Source organism: Scyliorhinus canicula, chromosome 2 (genome assembly GCF_902713615.1).
Source record: "Scyliorhinus canicula chromosome 2, sScyCan1.1, whole genome shotgun sequence".
Lineage (NCBI taxonomy): Eukaryota > Metazoa > Chordata > Chondrichthyes > Carcharhiniformes > Scyliorhinidae > Scyliorhinus > Scyliorhinus canicula.
The window spans coordinates 148,351,613-148,369,024 of record NC_052147.1 but is presented as its reverse complement, the minus strand read 5'-3'; positions in this window follow the sequence as shown (position 1 = coordinate 148,369,024).

The window sequence follows — 17,412 nt, the reverse complement described above, 5'->3', positions numbered from 1 at the left end:
AGTGGTGTTGTTACCATGCACCCGCTGCTCTTGTTTGTTTAAGTAATAATCTGTATTATTGTCACAAGTCGGCTGACATTAACACTGCAATTAAGTTACTGTGAAAACCCCCTAGTCGCCACATTTCGTCGCCTGTTTGGGTACATGGAGGGAGAATTCAGAATGTCCAATTCACCTAACAAGTCATTTGGGACTTGTGGGAGGAAACCGGAGCATCCGGAGGAAACCCACGCAGACACGGGGAGAACATGCTGACTCCGCACAGACAGTGACCCAAGTATGAATCGAACATGGGACCCTGGTGCTGTGAAGCAATAGTGCTAACCACTGTGCTACCGCGCTGCGTAGAGCTCAGGATTTTGGGACAGTTTCCGGGAAAGGAACCGTGGCAATTTGCTATGGTGCAGTTTGAAAATAGTGCATGCTGCAGACACAATGCACGAGCATTGCAGGGAGCGAATGTTTAAGGCTAAGTCAAGCACATTGCTTTGTCCAGCCAATATAACTCAAATTTTAAAGATGGCGGAGTAGCAGAGAGATCGAGGGCTGGATTCTCTGTTGGCAGGATCATCCGCTTTGCCGACAGGGGGGGCACCGCACCAGAAAGCAGCTGCATCGGGACAGAAAATCCAGCCCGTGTTTTACATGGATAAATCTTTGAAAGTGGCTGAGAAGGCTTTCGAATAAAAAGCATTCAAGGTTGTCAGCTACATAAGTAGAGGCATGGGGGTAGGATTTCCCACCCCCATTTTCAGCAGTGGGAATAGCGGCAGGAGTGGAGAATCCAATGGGAGTCCCCAAATGGCTTTTTAGCCTTTGGGATTTCCAGTTCCGATTTTCCGTGGGTTTCCTGGCAGTGTGCAGTGGCTTCAATGGGAAATCCCATTGAGAAGTGTGCGGGAAGAGAGAATCCCACCGGCAGAGAATGGCGTGCCGCTGAGAAAACATGCAGCTGGGGGTCTGGAGAATCCAGCCCAATATTTGCCAATAGACAAAACAAAAGGGCTGTGGAGAAAGCATCTGGATCAACTGTCAGTATGGGCGGGATTCTCCCATGCCGCAACGTATGGGAGAATCACCGTTCACGGCATTTTGTCCCTTGGTGCCGGTACGACGCCGGCAGGCGATTCTCCAAGGAGCGGAGAATTGGCGCCATTTGCGCCGGTGCATTTGGCACGGCACCGGTTGCGGGCCGCTGTCCGCGGCCAGGCCGCCACTTCTTCGGCCTTGATGGGCTGCGCGGCCGCGCAGAAAGACCCTACGCGCAGAGTCCCGCCGGCTACGAGCAGATGTGAATGGCGCCAGTGGGACTCTGCGCGTAGGGTCTGGGGGCGGCCTGTCAGGGTGTGGGGGGGAGTGGGAGAGGCGTTCCTTCACCGGAGGCGGGGGGGGGGGGGGCTCCGATGGGGTCTGGCCCACGATCGGGGCCCACCGATCGGCAGGTCGGCCTTTCCAGTCCCGGCCCTATTTTATTAGGCGGCTGGGTTGCATTGGGGCCGGCGCGTTGAGGAAGTCCCCCGCGCAATCGCGGGTTGGCGCGGCGCCCAATTGGCGCCAGGAAGGGAGGCTGGAGCAGCATGAACCGCTCCTGCGCCATGCAGGGGGCCAGAATTGGTAGTGCCCACGCCCGTTTCATGCTGTTGTGAAACACGACGGCGTTCACGATGGTGCAAACGACAACGGTACCAACGACATAGGTAGGAAGAGAGATGGGGATTTGAGACAGAAATTCAGGGAGCTAGGGTGGAAGCTGAGAGCTAGAACAAACAGAGTTGTTATCTCTGGGTTGTTACCCGTGCCACGTGCTAGCGAAGTGAGAAATAAGGAGAGAGAGGAGTTGAACACGTGGCTACAGGGATGGTGCAAGAGGGAGGGTTTTGGTTTCCTGGATAATTGGGGCTCATTCTGGGGTAGGTGGGACCTCTACAAACAGGATGGTCTTCACCTGAACCAGAGGGGTACCAATATCCTGGGTGGGAGATTTGCTAGTGCTCTTCGGGGGGGTTTAAACTAATTCAGCAGGGGGATGGGAACCTAAATTGTAGTCCCAGTGTACAGGATGTTGAGAGTAGTGAGGTCAGGGATAGGGTTAAAAGTTCGAAAGAGGGCACCGGCAAGCAGGACTCTGGATTGATGTGTGTCTACTTCAACGCCAGGAGCATCCGGAATAAGGTGGGTGAGCTTGCAGCATGGGTTGGTACCTGGGATCTCGATGTTGTGGCGATTTCGGAGACATGGGTAGAGCAGGGACAGGAATGGTTGTTGCAGGTTCCAGGATTTAGATGTTTCTGTAAGAACAGAGAAGATGGTAAAAGAGGGGGGGGGGGTGGCATTGTTAATCAAGGAAAGTATTACGGCGGCAGAAAGGACGCTTGAGGACTCGTCTACTGAGGTAGTATGGGCCGAGGTTAGGAACAGTAGAGGAGAGGTCACCCTGTTGGGAGTTGTCTATAGACCTCCGAATAGTTCCAGAGATGTAGAGGAAAGGATTGCAAAGATGATTCTCGACAGGAGCGAGAGTAACAGGGTAGTTGTTATGGGGGACTTTAACTTTCCAAATATTGACTGGAAATACTATAGTTCGAGTACTATAGATGGGTCAGTTTTTGTGCAGTGTGTGCAGGAGGGTTTTCTGACACAGTATGTAGACAGGCCAACAAGGGGCGAGGCCACATTGGATTTGGTACTGGGTAATGAACCCGGCCAGGTGTTAGATTTAGATGTAGGTGAGCACTTTGATGATAGTGATCACAACTCGGTTATGTTTACTTTAGCAATGGGCAGGGATAGGTATATACCGCAAGGCAAGAATTATAGCTGGGGGTAAGGCAATTATGATGCTATTCGGCAAGATTTAGGATGTATAGGATGGGGAAGGAAACTGCAGGGGATGGGTACAATCGAAATGTGGAGCTTTTTCAAGGAACAGCTACTGCGTGTCCTTGATAAGTATGTACCTGTCAGGCAGGGAGGAAGTTGTCGAGCAAGGGAACCGTGGTTTACTAAGGAAGTTGAAGCACTTGTCAAGAGGAAGAAGAAGGCTTATGTTAGGATGAGACATGAAGGCTCAGTTAGGGCACTTGAGAGTTACAAGTTAGCCAGGAAGGACCTAAAGGGAGAGTTAAGAAGAGCGAGGAGAGGACACGAAAAGTCGTTGGCGGATAGGATCAAGGAAAACCCTAAGGCTTTCTATAGGTATATCAGGAACAAAAGAATGACTCGAGTAAGATTAGGGCCAATCAAGGATAGTAGTGGAAAGTTGTGTGTGGAATCAGAGGAGATAGGGGAAGCGTTAAATGGATATTTTTCGTCAGTGTTTACACTGGAGAAAGACAATGTTGTCGAGGAGAACACTCAGGTTCAGTCGACCAGGCTAGATGGAATTGAGGTTCAAAAGGAGGAGGTGTTAGCAATTTTGGAAAATGGCAAAATAGATAAGTCCCCTGGGCCAGATGGGATTTATCCTAGGATTCTCTGGGAAGCCAGGGAGGAGATTGCAGAGCCTTTATCCTTGATCTTTATGTCGTCTTTGTCGACAGGAATAGTGCCGGAAGACTGGAGGATAGCAAATGTTGTCCCCTTGTTCAAGAAGGGGAGTAGAGACAACCCTGGTAATTATAGACCTGTGAGCCTTACTTCGGTTGTGGGTAAAATGTTGGAAAAGGTTATAAGAGATAGGGTTTATAATCATCTTGAAAAGAACAAGTTGATTAGCAATAGTCAACACGGTTTTGTGAAGGGTAGGTCATGCCTCACAAACCTTATTGAGTTTTTTGAGAAGGTGACCAAACAGGTGGATCAGGGTAAAGCTGTTGATGTGGTGTATATGGATTTCAGTAAGGCGTTTGATAAGGTTCCCCACGGTAGGCTATTGCAGAAAATAAGGAAGTATGGAATTGAAGGTGATTTAGCGGTTTGGATCAGTAATTGGCTAGCTGAAAGAAGACAGAGGGTGGTGGTTGATGGCAAATGTTCATCCTGGAGTTCAGTTACTAGTGGTGTACCGCAAGGATCTGTTTTGGGGCCACTGCTGTTTGTCATTTTTATAAATGACCTGGAAGAGGGTGTAGAAGGATGGGTTAGTAAATTTGCAGATGACTCGAAGGTCGGTGGAGTTGTGGATAGTGCTGAAGGATATTATAGGATACAGAGGGACATAGATAAGCTGCAGAGCTGGGCTGAGAGGTGGCAGATGGAGTTTAATGCGGAAAAGTGTGAGGTGGTTCACTTTGGAAGGAGTAACAGGAATGCAGAGTACTGGGCTAATGGCAAGATTCTTGGTAGTGTAGATGAACAGAGAGATCTCGGCATCCAGGTACATAAATCCCTGAAAGTTGCCACCCAGGTTAATAGGGCTGTTAAGAAGGCATATGGTGTGCTAGCCTTTATAAGCAGGGGGATTGAGTTTCGGAACCACAAGGTCATGCTGCAGCTGTACATAACTCTGGTGCGGCCGCACCTGGAGTACTGCGTGCAGTTCTGGTCACCACATTATAGGAAGGATGTGGAAGCTTTGGAAAGGGTTCAGAGGAGATTTACTAGGATGTTGCCTGGTATGGAGGGAAGGTCTTACGAGGAAAGGCTCAGGGAATTGAGGTTGTTTTCGGTAGAGAGGAGAAGGCTGAGAGGTGACTTAATAGAGACATATAAGATAGTCAGAGGGTTAGATAGGGTGGACAGTGAGAGTCTTTTTCCTCGGATGGTGATGACCAACACGAGGGGACATAGCTTTAAATTGAGGGGTGATAGATATAGGACAGATATCAGAGGCAGTTTCTTTACTCAGAGAGTAGTAGGGGTGTGGAACGCCCTGCCTGCAACAGTAGTAGACTCGCCAACTTTAAGAGCATTTAAGTGGTCACTGGATAGACATATGGATGAAAATGGAATAGTGTAGGTCAGATAGGCTTCAGATGGTTTCACAGGTCGGCGCAACATCGAGGGCCGAAGGGCCCGTACTGCGCTGTAGTGTTCTATGTTCTATGTTCTATGTTCAAACACTCTGCCTCTATTTCGGAGAATCCCGCCCTATATGATTCGTTCTAGTGATTTCCAGGTAGTGATGGGACCTTGAGGAAGAAAGACTTTCACTATTCACAATCTCAGGATGTCCCAACACACTTCACTGCACTTCTGAAGTGTAGCCATCTTGTCATGTAGGAATCGCAGCAGGAATTGTGCACACAGTATGATCCCAGCAACAGTAATGTTTTAATGATCAGATAAACTGTCTTTAATGATGTTGTTTGACAGGTAAATATTGACCAGGACAGTAGGGAGAATACCCCGATCATTTTCAAAATAGTAGCATGGAGGTTTTCACCTCCACCTGAGTGGGAAGGGGTTGGGTGTGTGTGGGGGGGGGGGGGGGGGGGGGCAGATGGTTCCTTAGTTTATCGACTCAAGCAAAAGTGGGCACCTCTGACTGTGTGCGCACCCTCTATACTGCACTGGGCGTATCAACCGGGATTATGTGCTCAAATCTCTGACTCAGAGGCGCGAGGTCTGCGCTATGGCAGACATATGAAATTGTGCAAATTCCCCACATGGTCATCACTGTCCCCACATAGGCAGCACTGTAGCACACGTGGCTAGCACAGTGGCTTCACAGCGCCAGGGTCCCAGGTTCGATTCCCTGCTGGGTCACTATCTGTGCGGACTCTGCACATTCTCCCCGTGTCTGCCTGGGTTTCCTCCGGGTGCTCCATTGCCCTTAGCGTCCAAAAAGGTTAGGAGGAGTTATTGGGTTATGGGGATAGGGTGGATGTGAAGGTTTAAGTGGGGCGGTGCAGACTCGATGGGCCGAATGGCCTCTTTCTGCACTGTATGTTCTATGTCTCTATGTAAGCCAATATTAGTGGGCAGCAAACTGTTGAGAGCAGTGTTAAGGAACCCTCGCTGGGAAAGTCACAACATTACTTTGAAATAAATCTTAGCTTATGAGGTTCTAATTATTCCATGGAAGCTTTTTGTGTATGACTTTCTAAACATAACATTGTTGCATCAATGTTATGAAGATACAGTCATTTAACACAGTGTTGGGTGGCATGGTAGTGCAGTGGTTAGCATTGCTGCCTCACGGTGCTAAGGACCCGGGTTCAATCCCGGCCCTGGGTCACTGTGTGGAGTTTTCATATTCTCCACGTATTTGCATGGGTTTCACCCCCGCAACCCAAAGATGTGCAGGATAGGTGGATTGGCCTTGCTAAATTGCCCCTTAATTGGAAAAAAGAGAATTGAGTACCCTAAAATTAAAAAAAAAAATTACCCCAGTGTTGTAATTACATTCCGGGAGGATCTACATTGTGCTCATCTCCCAGCCTCAACATGTAATTCAATAACTGTCTGAGGCTTCGGTGGTTGCCCTGTTTATGTCCTCAATTACACTAACACTGTACACAACAATTAGCACAACGCACTGATAAAGAGTTTGACTCCTCTTTTGTCTTCTAGCCTATAGCTTGGCATAGTTTTAAAAAATGTTTAAATTATTTTTTCCAATTAAGGGACAATTTAGCGTGGCCACTCCTCCTATCGTGCACATCTTTGGGATGTGGGGGTGAGACCCACGCAGGCACATGGAGTATGTGCAAACGCCATGCCCTGCATAGTTAACAGTGGGCATGCATGTTTGTTGGCATGGCTTTGAGGACCGCAAGATTATTTTTCTGTTTTGATGATCATGAAGTCCAAAGACGAACCTGATCCTTTTTAGGAGACTGCACCGGTGTGCTAGACTAGACGAGCAGGGGTATCAGAGTCCCATGGAGCTGAGGAAATTGCTTGGCTGACAGGAATTTGTTACTTGGTAGAGCATATGGACAGTCTGTCAGATTGGATACACTGCAAGTCAACCTCTCACGATTTGACTTTACCTGAGAGACTGCAGAGCCTGACAGGAATTTAATATTTCCCACCCGACTGACAGGAATTTAATATTCTCCACCAGTAACAGCATGGTCCAGCATTAACAGGCCTCATGTGTTCGAAGTCCCACTCTAGGGGCTTGAGCACTTCTTCAGGGCTGCCACTTCCATTGCAATACCATGGGAGTGCTGCATTTTCAGAGGTGCCATCTTTTTTTTCTTTTTAAAAATAATTTAGAGTACCCAATTCTTTTTCTTCCAATTAAGGGGCAATTTAGCGTAACCAATTCACCTACCCTGCACATCTTTTGGGTTGTGGGGGTGAGACCCACGCAGACACAGGGAGAATGTGCAAGAGGTGCCATCTTTTGAATGAGAAGCAAAATGGGTGCTCCGCCTGCTCTCTGATATGGACACAAAAAGCCCCATGGCACTATGTTGAAGAAAAGCCCTTCCTGGATATTAGAATATCGACCCCTTTTTTACTCTTCGTGTTTGTTTGTTAAAGGTGTTACACAAATGCCACTTGCTGTTGTTGTGGTGGATAATGTACTTTTAAGACCTGGACAGCTCCCGGTTTAACCTCTGGTCTGCGCTGAAGTAATTGGTCTCAATTAGCCTCAGTGTCCGCAGGCTATGTAGATGAAGAAGGATGTAAATGTGTTGGAAGCAGTTCAGAGAAGGTTTACCAAACTATTACCTGGAGTGGGTGTGTTATCTTATGAGGATGTGATTAGGTAACTTATTAGCTTGGATGGAAGACTGGCTGACAGACAGGAGACAGAGTCAGGATAAATGGGTCTGTTTCTGGATGGCAAGATGTAACTCGTGGGGTGCCAAAGGGTTCGATCCTTGGGCCCCAGCTATTTACAATCTATATTAATGACTTGGATGCAGGGATAGAAGGTTCCATAGCCAAATCCGCAGATCACACAAAAATAAATGGGACAGTAATTTGCAATGAGGAAAAAGAACCTTACAAATGGATATAGATAGGTTAGGAGAGTGGGCCAAAATGTGGCAGATGGAGTTCAACATGGATAAGTGTGAGGTCATGCATTTTGGTTGAAAAAATGGAAAGGCAACTTATTATCTGAATGGGGGGAGACTTCGGTGTGCTCCGATGCAGAGGGATCTTGGTGTCCCCGTGTATGAGTCGCAGAAAACTAGCAGATAATAAGGAAAGCAAATGGAATGTTGGCATTTATAGCAAAAGGAATTGAGTATGAAGGTAAGGAAGTGTTGTTGCAACTATACAAGGCATTAGTAAGACTGCACCTGGAGTATTGTGCACAGTTTTGTTCCCCTTATTTGAGGAAAGATGTAGTGACATTGGAGGCAGTTCAGAGGAGGTTCACTAGATTGATTCCAGAGATAAGGGGTTTGTCATGCAAGGAGAGATTGAACAGTTTAGGCCTATATTCTCTGTAGAGTTTGGAAGAATGAGGGGAGATCAAATCGAGATGTACAAGATAGTGAACGGTATGGATAAAGTAGACATGGAGCAGATGCTTCCTCTTGTGGGGAATTCTAAAACAAGAGGTCATAATCCTAGAGTAAGAATAGCAAATTTAGAACAGATTTGAGGAGAAGCTACTTCTCCCAAAGGATTGTGGAATTCACGACCTCAGAGTGCAGTGAGTGCAGGGACAGTGAGTTAGACAGATTTTTAATTGGAAATGGATTGAAAGGTTATAGAGAATGGGCAGGATGGTGGCATTAAGGCCATAATGGGATCAGCCATGGTCATATTGAGGGTGTTCAGGCCTGGGGGGCTGAATTGCCTCCTCCTGCTCCTAGGTCATGTGTTCAAGGGAGGAGATGCTCTGGCTGATTTTGCAATCGAGCTCTTGGTCTGTAGCATTGTAGGTAACAGATGAGGAACATATCAACCATGATAGAATGGTGGAGCAGACTCGATGGGCCGAAAGGCCTAATTCTGCTCCTATATCTTGTGAACTTATGAAGTTATGAAAGGTTGGACAGGCTAGGCTTGTATCCACTGGAGTTTAGGAAAATAAGAGGCAACTTGATTGAAACACAGAAGATCCTGATGGGGTTTTGAAAGGGTGGATGTGGAGAGAATGTTTCTTCTTGTGGGAGAATCTGGGACTAGGGGTCACTGTTTAAAATTAAGGCGTCGGGCAGCACGGTGGCGCAGTGGGTTAGCCCTGCTGCCTCATGGCGCCGAGGTCCCAGGTTCGATCCTGCCCCTGGGTCACTGTCCATGTGGAGTTTGCACATTCTCCCCGTGTTTGCGTGGGTTTCGCCCCCCAAACCCAAAGATGTGCAGGCTAGGTGGATTTGCCACGCTAAATTGCCCCTTAATTGGAAAAAATTAATTGGGCACTCTAAATTTATTAAAAAAAAATAAGGGGTCACCCATTTACAATGGAGATGAGGGGATATTTTTTATCTGAGAGGGTCGTATGTCGTTGGAACTCCCTTCTTGAAAAGACAGTGGAAGCGGAATCAGAATTTTTTTTTCCAAATTTAGAGTACCCGATAATTTTTTCCAATTAAGGGGCAATTTAGCATGGCCAATCCACCTATCCTGCACATCGTTGGGTTTTGGGAGCGAAACCCACGCAGACACGGGGAGAATGTGCAAACTCCACATGGATAGTGATACAGAGCTGGGATCGAACCTGGGACCTCGGTGCCGTGAGGCAGCAGTGCTAACCACTGCACCACCGTGCTGGCCTAGAATCAGAATATTTCTAAGGCAGTGCTAAATAGATTCTTGGTAAACAAGGAGGTGAAAGTTATCAGGGAAAGGCAGGTTACCGACTTGATGTTGCTATCAGATCAGCCATGTTCTTTTTATATGGTGAGAAAGATTAGAGGGGCTGAATGGCATATTCCTGCTACTTGTTCATATGTTTGTAATAAGGCACAGATTCTCATTGTTATTTGGTGAGTGCTGCTTAAAAATCCTATGAAGGTCTCCACAGTAGATGAGCCGGCTAACATTCACTGCCACGGCCCAACTTTGAGGGTTGAAAAATACTGCAGCACAAGCCGATGCCTTCAGGAGAGAAGAGGAGAAAATTGATGGGAGCGAGAAAAGGAAGTTTGTAATTGAGCTGTCAATTGGTAACTAAAGAATAGCGATCTAAACGATTGACCTAAGTCAGACCTTACAGCTGCAGTGAAAGAAAAGAGAGACTTGCATTGTAAAAAGCATCTTTCATGACCTCAGGACACCCTAAAGGAATTCACAGCCGATGTGCAGGGTCATCAATGTTATAATGTAGACTCACAACAGCCAATATGTGCAGAGTAAGATCCCACTAACAACATTTGGATAATGAGCAGATAATCTGTTTTAGTGATGCTGATTGACGGATAAATATTGGGCAGGATGCCGGGAGAGCGTTGCTGCTACTCTTCAAAATAGTGCCAAGGGATATTAGACATGCACCGAAGGGAGCAGGCAAGGCTTTGATTTAGCATCTCCTCTGACAGTGCAAGCCCCGCTCAGTGCTGAAGTGCAGCCGAGAGGCGTTTTGGCTCAACCTTCTACCGAACCACGACTGACACTGTGAGTTGTGGATCAATCAATATAATTTGATATGTGAGGACGGTTTCTATTGCTATAATGTGCATTTAGATCTCACCTTTCATGTAGAAAGCATTCTGAGGTGTTAGCTGTGATTTAGTTTTTTAAAAATTCGATCATTTGTTGCCCACCCCTAATTGCCCTGAGTGGTTTGCTCCGCCATTTCAGAGGGCATTTAAAAGTCAACCAAATTGCTGTGTCCCGAGAGGGACATTATCGAACCATTTAGGTTTTTTACAACAATTGACAATGGTTTCATGTGATCATTGACACGGTGGCACAGTGGTTAGCACTACTGCATCACCGCATCAGGGAGCCGGGTTCAATGCCGGCCTTGGGTGACTGGCTGGATGGAGACTTTCTCCCCGTGTTTGCGTGGGTTTCCTCCGGGATCTCCGGTTTCCTCCCACAGTCTAAAGATGTGCAGGTTAGGCGGATTGGCCATGCTAAATTGCCCCTTAGTGTACAACGGTTAGGTGGGATTATAGGGATGGGGTGGAGACATGGGCTCAGTTTGGGTGCTCTTTCCAAGGGCTGGTGCAGACTTGATGGGCCGAGTGGCCTCCTTCTGCACTATAAATTCTATGATTCTCTGGTTTCCTCCCACAGTCCAAAGATTTACAGGTTAGGTGGATTGGCCATGGTAAAATTGCCCTTTCGTGTCCAAAAGATGTGCGGGTTGGGTGGGGTTATGGGGAGAGGGCGGAGGTGATGGGCTTAGATAGGGTGCTCTTTCAGAGGGTCGGTGAAGACTCGATGGGTCGAATGGCCTCTTTCTGCACTGTAGGGATTTTATGATTACACTTTAATTCCAGATTTTTATTGAATTCAAATTTGCCACGGTGGGAATTGGACCCCGGTGCCCCTGAGTCACTAGTCCAGCAACATTACCACTACACTCTTGCCTTCGAATCAGTAGGGTCAGGGTTCACGTTTCGCTCCAGAGACTTCAGCTGAAAATCCTGGCTGACCCTCCAGTAGGGGAGTGTTGCACCATTGAATGTGCCATCTTTCAGATGAAATAGTCAATCGAGATCTCCGGTGCATGTTGCAGCACCATGTGAAGGGGGCCCTGGCCTATATTAACCCCTGAGCCAACATCAGTGAAAACACATTATGAGATCGTTATCACGTTGCTCTTTGTAAAATTATCTTGCTGTGTGCAAATGGGCTGCCAGATTTCCTACTCTATAACAGTGCTTTATAACATCAAAACAAACCTTTATTAGCTGTAATGTGCTTTGGGATATTCCAACATTTTGAAAGGTGCTGTATGCATGCATGTTCTTACTTTCACATTGGCTTGTCAGAGAGGATGACAGAAAGCACAAGTCATATCTTGGGCCACATGTCTTTGAAAATTAAACTTACAAACCTTTTTTTCATTAACTACTGATTGTGATTGAACTGAAATTAATTACAGCCACAGGTGAGGGGTTGATATTCATTCAGAGATGCTAATGTCTATCATCTAAGTAAGTCCCTTCCACTGTTGCCTGGGGGCTTAGATACAAGTAGTTTACAATGACAAGTGTTTGATCTTTGAACAGATACAATCATTGGTAGATAATTAATTAGGAAATGGAGAACTTTGGTTTGTGACAGACCAGAAGAAACTATGTCTGAATCCATTCTTTGTGTCTGCTGTCTGGCAATATAGCGTTGCTAAGACTGTTGTGGAACTAGCACTAGCCAATTATTTTGCAAATGGTCTGCATTGGTTTGATCATACCCTCGATCAGCAGTAAAGTGATGGAAGGAGTCATCAACAGTGCTATCAAGTAGCAAATGCTTAGCAATAACCTGCTCACGGACGCTCAGTTTGGGTTCCGCCAGGGTCACTCAGCTCCTGACCTCATTACAGCCTTGGTTCAAACATGGACAAAAGAGCTGAATGCCAGAGGTGAGGTGAGAGTGACTGTCCTTCACATCAAGGCAGCATTTAATTGAGTATGGCATCAAGGAGCCCTAGCTAAACTGGAGTCAATGGGAGTCAGGGGGAAAACTCTCCACTAGTTTGATTCATACCTGGCACAAAGGAAGATGGTTGTGGTAGTTGGAGGCCAGCCATCTCAGCTCCAGGACATCACTGTACAATATCTAGGCTTGGGCTGACAAGCAGCAAGTAACATTCAAGCCACATAAATGCCAGGCAATGACCATCTCCTACAAAAGAGAATTAAACTCTGACCCTTGAAATTCAATAGCATTACCATCACTGAATCCCCTACCATCAACATCCTGAGGTTTACCATTGATCAGAAACTGAATTGGACTAGCCACATTAATACTGTGTAGGTCAAAGACTAGGAATCGTGTGGCAAGTAACTCACTTCCTGACCCCTCAAATCCTGTTCACCACCTACAACGCACAAGTCAGGAGTGTAATAGAATACTCTCCACTTGCCTGGATGAGTGCAGCTTCAAAAACACTCAAGAAGCTCAACACCATCCAGGACAAAGCAGCCTGCCTGATTGACACCCCATCCACAAACATTCACTCCCTTCACCACCGATATACAGTGGGTACCATCTACAAGATGCACTGTAGGAACTCACCAATGTTCGTCAGACACCACATTCTAAACCCATGACCACTACCATTTAGAAGGACAAGGGCAACACATACCTTGGAAGTTCTCCTCCAAGCCACTCACCAGCCCGACTTGGAAATATATTGCCTTTCCCTCACTGTCGCGAGATCAAAATCTTGGAACTCTCTCCCTTACAGGACTGTGGATGTACCTACACCACATGGAATACAACGGTTCAAGACGGCAGCTCACCAACATCTTCTCAAGGGTAATTAGGGATGGGCAACAAATGCTGGCCTAGCCAGTGACACCCACATCCAAAGAAGAAGAAAACCTTTATATATGTCTCGCTGCCTTTTAAATTACTTCTACAGAGATGCCATATAAATATTCTGCTCTAAACTATTTTATATACAATGCATCAAGGAATATATTTTGACAAAACTGCCTACTTCCACCTCTAATATTATCCGTCTATCCCCTTACCTCAGCTCATCTGCTGTTGAAGCCCTCATTCATGCTCTTGTCACCTCCAGACTCGACTATCCCGAGGCTCTGCTGCCTGGCCTTGCACCCTCAGCAGATTTCAGATCATCCAAAGCTCTGCTCCCTATGCCCTGTCTCGCTCCAAGTCCCATTCATCTTTCACCTCTGTGGCTCCCATTCCAACAAAGCCTCAAAATTCAGAATTCTCATCCTTGTGGTTCAATATTCCCGAAGGCCTTTGTCTCTCACTAGGTCTGTAACCTCCTCCAATCCCCTGTACCTCCAGCTGCCAATCCTAAAATCTGCAATACCCTCCCTCCCCTCTCTGCCTTCCTCTCATCCCTTCAGCCTACCCATTTGACGAAGCTTTGGTCACCCTGACCTGATATCTTACATTGCCTCTCTATCAAACCTTGTCAGATTACGCCCATGAAGCACCTTAGGATGTTTTGATATGTTTAGAGCATTAGAGTCATAGAGATTTACAGCACATAAAGATGTCCTTCAATCCAATGTGTCCGCGCTGGCCACCAAGCACTTGTCTATTCTAATCCCATTTTCCATAACTTTGTATGCTATAGCATTTCAAGTGCTCAACTTAATGCTTAAACTTTTGAGGGTTCCCGTCTTGACCACCCTTTCAAGCAGTGAGTTCCAGATTCCCACCACCCTCTGGGTGAAAAGGTTTTTCCTTATAACCCCTCTAATTCTCCTGCCCCTTACCTTAAATTTATACCTATGATTATTGACCCCTCTAAGGGGAAAGGTTCCTTCCTATCTACCCTATCTATGTCCCTCATAACTTTACACCTTGATCACCTCAGCCTTCTCTGCTCTATGGAAAACAACCCCAGCCTAACCAGCATCTAACTAGCTGAAACTCTCCAGCCCAGGCATCACTCTAGTGAATCTCCTCTGCATCCTTTCTAGTGAAATCATATCCTTCCTGTAGTGTGGCGACCAGAACTGCACACAGTACGCTAACTGTGGCCTAACCAGCATTTCATACAGCTCCATCATAACCCCCCCACCCCCTGCTCTTACATCTTTGCCTCAGCTAATAAATGATTTCTTAACCACCTTAGCTACCTGCCCTGCTGCCTTCAGGGATTTATGGGATGCATCCCAAGGTCCCGCTGGTCCTCTGTACTTCCTGGAGTCCTACTGTTCATTGTGTTTTCCCTTTCCTTGTTAATCTTCCCAAAATGCATCACCTCACCCTTTTCAGCGTTAAATTCCATTTGTCACTGTCCTGCCCATCTGACCAACCCGTCTATATTGTCCTGTTGTAGAAATGTTATGGTTCGTTATCCTGCTCTCTCAATGTTGCTGCTATCAGGACACAGGGGGAGGGGTGGAATTTTCCAGCCCCTCATCCCCTTGCCATTGGCCATCGGCGGGATCATCTGGTCCCACTGATGTCTATGGGAACCCACCGTGGGGGCTCCCCATCAGTGGGGCTAAAGGATCCCGCCAGCCAGAAGGGTTGGAAAATTCCTGCCTTTGCCTTTGAACTGCATCTGAGGTATCAAAACCCCACCGCTGTCACCTGGCAATTCTCAAAGCATTGACAGGGCACTCTTAATGTAACTGGATCAGCTTTTCAATCTTATTAATCATTGGCCACGGTGGTGTATTGACCAAGGTGACACTGTAGGAAACGGAGAGTGATGGCAAGCGGCTGGCACACTCCAACGGATCGTGTTGAAATAAGTCATGATAGAGCTTAGGGAAAACCCATGAGCCTTAGTAAACTGAACAATACGGCCAAGTTCCCAGACACCACTCCGAATGCTTCCTTCTTGGGCTTAATAACGCAAAGCACTCCGGAACGCCTGGTCGACACCAAAGCTGCTGGGTAAACTTGTTTGTGTGCAATGATGTTCCTTTTTCACGTTCACATATCTTTCATTTCCTTTCATTTTCTGAAATTCAGCTTCTTGCCACGGCAAATTCTCTTTGCAAACCAAAAGGATATTTTGTTTCACTATTCTGAACGAATGCTCTGGGGTCATGGGGCTCAAACCCCAACACGGTAGAATTTTAAATTTAATTAATAAAATCTGGAATATGAAATTAGTCTCCGTAAACCAATGACAATTTTTGAAAAACTCATCTGGTTCACTAATATCCTGGAGGGAAGGAAATCTATCATCCTTACCTGGTCTGACCTGCACGCGACTCCAGACCCACAGTAAAGTGGTTGGTACTTAACTGCCCCTCTGAAATGGCTGAGCGAGCCACTCAGTTCAAAGGCATGATGGCCTTACCAGCGACGCCCACATCCCAAATCAGAATTAACTTAAATTAATTAATGAGGTGCTTCATGCAGTTACAGCGGATATACAGAACAGAAACCAGCCTTTTGGCCCAACCATCTATACAAGTTTTGATGCTCCACTCGAGCATCTTTCTCTGTCTTCATCTCAGTCTATCATTGTAATCACATTCCCTTCTCCTCATACGCTAGTGTGGATTCCCCTTCACTTCAACCACTCCCTGTAGTAGCCGTTTCCACATTCTCACCATTCTTTGCGTAAAGAAGTTTCAAATGAATTCCTTGTGGAATTTTTTGCTGACGATCTCAGATTGGTGGTCTCTAGTTTTGCTCTTCCCCATGAGGGGTAACATTCTCTCTGGGCGGGATTTTCCACACACCCCCGCGCCGTGTTTTGCGATGGCTGTGGCGGCCCGCCATTGGCTGGTGATGGGGCCTTCTGGTTCCTGCCGCTGTCAGTGGGGTTTCCCGTTGATTGTTGATTGCCATCGGCGGGACTGGAAGATTGCGCCGACGGGAATGGCAAGAGAACCCCAGAGAGACAGTGGATAATGTCTCTATCCACTGTATCAAAGCATTAAATTATTTGAATGACTTTGATCAGTTTACTCCTTAGCTTTGTGAAATCCAGCCTGTCAATAATTTACTAATACGTACACCCAATCTTTTGTGCTATCGTCATTTGTAAATCTTCTCTGCACCCTCTCCAAGACCTCTAGATCTTTTCGATAATACTGCGACCAGAAATGCCGCAGAAAGTGTGGCCTAACTGTGATAACTTGAGGCTGGAACCAGTAAGTTGCATACAAATGTAAACTTTATTGCGAAAGCACGTTGAGGTGTTTACAGGCTCGACGCCATGTTACCACCCGGAGCACAGACCAGGGGCGGCCCACCGATTGATTGGCAAGAGGGAGGGGCAACCACTCCCATACCACGCTAACCAAGATTCAGTATACTTTTAGCCTAACCTCGCTACTTTCCGATTCAATCCCTCGAGAAATAACAACTAGTGCTTGGATTAATTTCTTTGGTGGTTTGCGGCACAACTTATAGTGATTTCAGATTGACTGGATTTTGTTGGCGGGGGCCATCAGTGAAGGGTCTTTTTGGGTGGTCAGACAGTGTGGTTATCTGACCTTGACTCGGGACTCCACTGGCTTGGATCGCTATTCTTGTGGTGGTGGGCACCATTCACCCCTTTTGCGTCCGTGTGATCTGGTGTCTTTAGAGATGCAATGCTCACCGGTGAGAATGGCTTTGTTCTATAGGCCTTGTTCTATAGTGTTCCAAAAGTCATTGATCCAATCAGCAGTGTGCAAAGTTTACAAAAGATTGTTAATTTTTCTTCTCTGCTGGTTGTTTTTTTAAAATTTAGAGTACCCAATTCATTTTTTCCAAAGAAAGGGCAATTTAGCCTGGCCAATCCACCAATCCTGCACATCTTTGGGTTGTGGGGGTGAAACCCACACAGACACGGGGGGAATGTGCAAACTTCTCTGCTGATTTTAAAGGCTTTGTAATTCAAGGAGACTGTTACTGAGGCAAGGAGATATCCTGTGCATATTGATAACTATCCTGTACAGTTCAGGAATGGTTTCATGTTCATGGCCTAATGTTAATGTACCGTATTGCAAGGGGCCTTTCAATTCTGTGTCAGATACTGATATTAATCGATAAGCCCTC